We start from the raw sequence: 5953 nt of genomic DNA on the forward strand, positions 1-5953 counted from the left end.
AGGCAGGGAAGAGAAGGCAGAGACCCCAGGCCATGTACTCAACAGCAAGGTGATTATGTGATGTGTCTTTTCACAGTTTAGTTAGATATGCCTCCCCAGGTACAATGAGGATCAATTTCAGTAGACTTCTTGAAGGCTTGTTGATAGTGGTTATTCTTGACAGGGTGGTTTGTTACAGCACAACTTGTATATTTCAAATGGACAAAAAAATTAGTATCATGTACAGTATCTTATGAGAACTTGCCTTTGAATGAGAGCTTCCTTGGCAGTACTTTGAAGTCTAGAAGATGTAGATTAAAAAATGTACTACTGTGGAAAATGAAGACTGCTTAAACCAAATGGGGAGACGGAGGGCCTGTGGTTTTTCGTTGCGATTAATTGCTATACCATTGTCCCTCAAGCAGTTGAGGGAGTCTCATATTTTCTTGAGTCATCATTAGTGTTGAAATTTCATGGAACAACTTGGATGCTGTCAAAATGATGCCATTTTTCTAGCACTGTTATGGTTCTTAAGTCCACCACGCCATTACAACTACGAACTCCATTTGTGGTAGTTACATCATCTGGAATCAATTTGGGACTTAAGAGGATTAAGAATGAAGGGGTAGGGTCTTGTCTGTCAATCAGGTCACAGCCAATGAGGCCTCTGTGTGGGCATGGCCTTCTCCTGAGAATTCTGGGAACTCTGGGATTTTCTCCTTGGAGGCGAAGACACTCTAGTGACAAGACACATAGCACTACTCCCTGGGAGCTGAAGAAGCCACATGGACCTACCCTGATGCAACTAGACTTCTAGAGCCAGAGAATCCACATGCTGAGATGCTTACAACGCCACTGATGCACAAGATTTCCAATGCACTGGCCTGTGATCCTCTTGCTTTGGGCATCATTGCGTGTGTTTTGTGCATCTGAAGAGGAATTTATAAATTGATATTGGACATAGGGTTAATATCAGACTTATGGACTTGATCTGGACTGGGCTGGGACATTTTCTCAATATTCAATTGCTCTTGTACACAAACCTTGTTCTTATAGACTGAGATAGTTAAGGTTTATTGTGCCAACCTGGCTGATAAACACATGTGGGATTAACTGAAGTGTTGAGAGATAAATGGCTCAGTGAGCCCCGCCTTTCTAGTTCTCAGGTCTCTGGCTCTCTGATGGTCGGACCAAGGTGTAGCTGCGTTAACCAGTTCCCTGCTTCAGCTGGCAAGGCTGACTTCCTGCAAGACATCCCTGAGGAGAAGCCACATGGACCTACCCCAATGCCGCCCTGGGTGCTGGAGCAGCCGTGTGGAGACCCCTGCCAGCATTGAGATGCTTACAAGCTCACTGATTCAGCTTTCCTCCTGCGGTCAGCATCATTGTATGTGTTTTATGAGATGGAGGAGGATTTTGTAGATTGGTGTTGGCCATATGGGCTAATGTTGGATTTATGGGCTTGGACAGCACTGGGTTGGGATCCTTTCTTAATGTACACTTACCCTTTATATAAAACTCTCTCTTATGTATATATGAGTTTCTATGGATTTGCTTCTCTAATTTACCCAGACTAACACACAATTTATATTAATTTTTTACAAATCTTACAAAGGGGGTGCTTCTGGGCATTCAGGTCCACATTCTATTTAAGGCTATGTATCATCAATTTAAGGCTGTTTTCAGAACTTGTTCTTGGAGGCCCAGTTATCATCCCTGACTATCTTGTAAGTGTCATCTCTCATCCTCTTCTAGGCTCCAATTAACAGTGCCATCTCCTACTCCTTTATGGCCTTCTCTGAATTCTTCTAATAGTTGGAAATTTCAAGGAAATTTCACTCTGGAGCCTGTGGAGACTGCCATACTTTTTTCTCTTTCTCATTTCCCGATAGTTTTAATTCCCCTAAACAAACAAACCACACTATCCTCCTCATAACCTTTATACCTAAAAATACATAAGACAACTTGGAACCAAGAGACCAGAATTCCGCTATCCATTTGAATCCCTCTGCTTCAATATGTCTAAAGCTGACCGCTTTCTTTCTTCTAGCCTCTACTTTCTGGTCTTTCTCAACTTTTCAATCTTGTCAGTGCTCTAATCATTTATTCAGTTTCAAAGTTCAACCTCTTCCTAATGTAACCATTGCATTTGGAAAATGTATGGCCAGAACACACCTCAGAGGCAAGGATGGCAAGGCTTCATCTTACATACTATTGACATGTGGACGTGTTGTCAGGAGAGACCAGTCCCTGAAGAAGGACAGCATGCTTGGCAGGGTGGTAGCCAGTGCAAAGGAGGAAGGCCTTCAAGGAGATGACGGGCACTTGGGCTACAGCAATGAGCTCAAGCCTGGAAATGACTGCGAGAATGGCGGGAGACCCCACGGTGTTTCCTTCCATTGTGCCTAAGGTTGCTAGGGGTCCGAACCTACTCAGTACACCTAACACCACCCCCAAGTGTCACATGTCACCGACCACCCAAATATTCTCCTACCACCACCCCCAAGTGTCACATGTCACCAACCACCCAAATATTCACCTACCACCACCACCAAGTGTCACATGTCACCAACCACCCAAATATTCACCTAACACACCACAAAGTGTCACATGTCACCAACCACCCAAATATTCTCCTAACACCACCAACAAGTGTCACATGTTATCGACCACCCAAATATTCAGTCTGGTCAGACTTTGTTCTTTATTGTCATTTTTGCAATTACATTTTCTGTGTTAGGGTCAGATTCCTATTTCTATGATTTCTGTGTATGGTAGAATTATCTATTGACAACACACATGCTGTGTCTAATAGGACAGTCTCACCCTCCTTGCCTCTAAGTTGTATTCTGACTGTATATCTTCCAAGACAGATTTGTTTGTGTTTTTTTTGTTCTCATGGTACTATAGATATTTTTCACCAGAATTATCACTCAATGTAGAGATTCTTCTTCAGTCTTCCTTCTTAGAGTCTATTAGGCAATCCTTATGCCAGATATTACCTGTTACCATGACTGTCTAAAAAGTGGCTAAATGCATTGAAATAAATATCTAGGTGGATTTTTCTAGTTTTTAAAGAAAAGAAATCTATACATGACGTTAACTTATTTATTAACTAAATTATAAAATATGCATTTTCCTAGTTTGTTGACAGTAGCCAAGTGCTATATATTATTAATTACTAGATATTGAATATGCACTTCAATATTTCCTATTCTTCAACCCATGCAAGAAAATCTTAGTAGTAATTAAAACATGCATTATAAGTTCATGTTAGTCATTCATTCAATTTATTACTTTACCAGGACAACCCAGCACTGAATTTTGTCACAGACTATTCATTGGATATGGGAAAAATTAGCTGCAAAGCTCCTACCTTATGACCAATGGTAGTCTAAATACCATGATCCACATTGGTTACAAAAGCTTACTTTACTATGTTATTCAGATGGCATCTTTATTAGTTACTTAAAGCAGCAATGTAGAAAGGACTGCGGGGCGACGGGGGCGGGACGGGGGAGGGCGGCGACGGGGGAATCCAGCTTCAAGGACCCATCTAAATTGAGGTTGGTGTTGTAAGGGATGGAAGGACCCAAATACAATGTTCCAGTTGGCTTTAGAATGCTCTCCTAGATCCATTCATATTCTTGTGTATATGCTCCAAAAGCATTGTTTCCGGACACTGAGCATAAAAAAGAATTGCAGAAGAGGCTTGCTCTGGCCAGATTTCAGTGCTACTGAACATCTACAATGCTTTTTGTCTGTCTGTCTGTCTGTTTGTTTGTTTACTACAGATCACATTATTCAGAGAACTGACATATATTTAGTATGCATGTAACCTTCAAATGAATCTCTGGAACAGGTTGATACAAGTGGGACTATAATATTGTGAAAATAGTTTTTTATGAAAGTGGTGGAAAGTTGATGGTTTGGCAGAAGGTTGCAACGTGCTTTCATTTGCAGCAATAAGGCTTCCAAAATGTGTCATCATCTTTCTTAATCCTCAGCAACTTCAGCGAAAAAAAATTGAAGACTTCTGTGGGTATAAAAATAAATAATCCTAATTTACTCTGAAAAATTAATAACACTTTCTTTTAATGTTATAAATTTGAATGTTGATTGATACATTAAATGTAGCGTATGAAATAACATCATTAGCCAAAACATTGAAAAGCATAAAAAGTAAGAAAGATGTCTATGTTGATGTATGAAGCAGTCTTCTAACATCCATTTGGACAAACAAAAATTTAAGGTAAGATGATGATAACTGATGTGCAACACTTAGATTTGTAAAGGCTCATTTTGAGAGTATTTGAACTCAAATACATCTTCTCTGAGGTTTATGCCAAAATTACAAATAGGAAGAATAAGAACTTTAAATTTCATGTCTGGAGAAATTTGTCTAGGCAGCATAATTTAAAGAAAATTATAACCAATGGTGAAACATTATACTTTATAATCTGTAAACACAGTGATTCATAGTGAGGACCTCCAAACATGCTGAAACTAATAAGGCACAAATAAAAGTCAGAATGAAAAACAATGATGAATTGTTACTTGGAAATCAATGGCACAGGTCCTGCATACTTTAGCCTACACTGTGAAGGGTGGTTCATCAGGCAGAGGATAGTGAACTTCTGATAATTTCAAGATTTTGATGTGATGCATAAAACATAGACTAGAGACTTCTAGCTTCTCATGGAAGCTGGCTCTCAAACATATTTTGATCAAATAAATTTTGATACAAAGTCCTGAACCAGATGACCTTACCTATTAAATTTATTCCAGAAAGAATTTTGACTCTGTCATCTATTCTTGCATGCAGACATAAACTTATCAAATACATATTCACCCAGTTACTACTACATGCCAGGAAAATCCTTGCCCTCAGGAAGCTTACATTTTAGTGAGAAACAATCATTATGGGAAAAATAGTCAATGAATACTTTATTATTTTATTTTGTTGTTAATGAGATGATAATGAACAACAAAATACATGGTAACAAAGAAATAATAAAAAAATTGATGTATTTGAATTGCGGTGTTAGAGAAGAATATTAGTACACTATAGGCTTCCTAAAGAATTGACAGTTGGTTGAAGAAGAAATGTATACCAAGAGAATGATCTTTAGAACTGATGATGGCAATACTTTAACCCCTTGACTTCTGGTGCATCGTTAGGAAAATGAATTGCTAGAGAAGAAGATCCCATAGACTGGGGGGCCAGGAGCCATGAGGGAAACTCTCCATGAGATGATTGGACCAAATAGCCTTCACCACGGGATCAAGCCTATTAACATTCCTAGAGATGACACAGAAATGAGCGATGCTTCCGTCTGTCTAAAGAAGGTTGTCAGGAGTCAGCAACTATAAGCAACAGCCACGTGAAAAAAAGTAGTTACTTCATATCATAAGCACCCTAGTCAAGGACTTAAGAGTTGCGATGTCTTAGGAAGTGACATCTCAGTGGGAAACTGAATGAGATGGAAGAATTAACTGTGAGATGACCTGGTTGGAGGAGTGTTCCAGGCAGAGAAACAACAAAAGCAAAAGCCATGTCATAACAAGCGAAAGGTTCCAGCACCAGCATGGGGATCAGTGTGAGCAGAGAGAATGTAATAAAGACAAAAAAGGAGGCAGAGTTAGATCATGCAGAGCTTCATGGGATGGCTAAAGGAGGTGGCATTTTTTCCTGCATGTGGTGAAACCATTGTGAAGACTGTAATCTGATTTACATGCTTAAAATCGATTCTGGCTGATTTTATGAGGATGCACTGTAAGGCATTGAGAAGTGGGCAGAGAGACAAGTTAGGAGACTTGTGACATAGCCCAAGGGAGAGATGATGGTGCCATGCACAAAGATGGAAGAGGCTGAGGTAGAAGAATCACTTACATTGAAGCCACATATAAAAGTTAAGACTGGATTAGTTATGGGCTTACAAAAGAAATTTTTTAATTGTGCTATCGAGTAATA

General features: G+C 39.5%; 1 pseudogene; it reads right to left on the minus strand.

The window, feature by feature from the left end:
* Positions 1-374: 374 nt before the first annotated feature.
* On the minus strand, positions 375-1842 carry LOC142443486 (ubiquitin-conjugating enzyme E2 variant 1-like; annotated as a pseudogene).
* Between the last annotated feature and the right edge of the window lie 4111 nt (positions 1843-5953).

Source organism: Tenrec ecaudatus, chromosome 3 (genome assembly GCF_050624435.1).
Source record: "Tenrec ecaudatus isolate mTenEca1 chromosome 3, mTenEca1.hap1, whole genome shotgun sequence".
Lineage (NCBI taxonomy): Eukaryota > Metazoa > Chordata > Mammalia > Afrosoricida > Tenrecidae > Tenrec > Tenrec ecaudatus.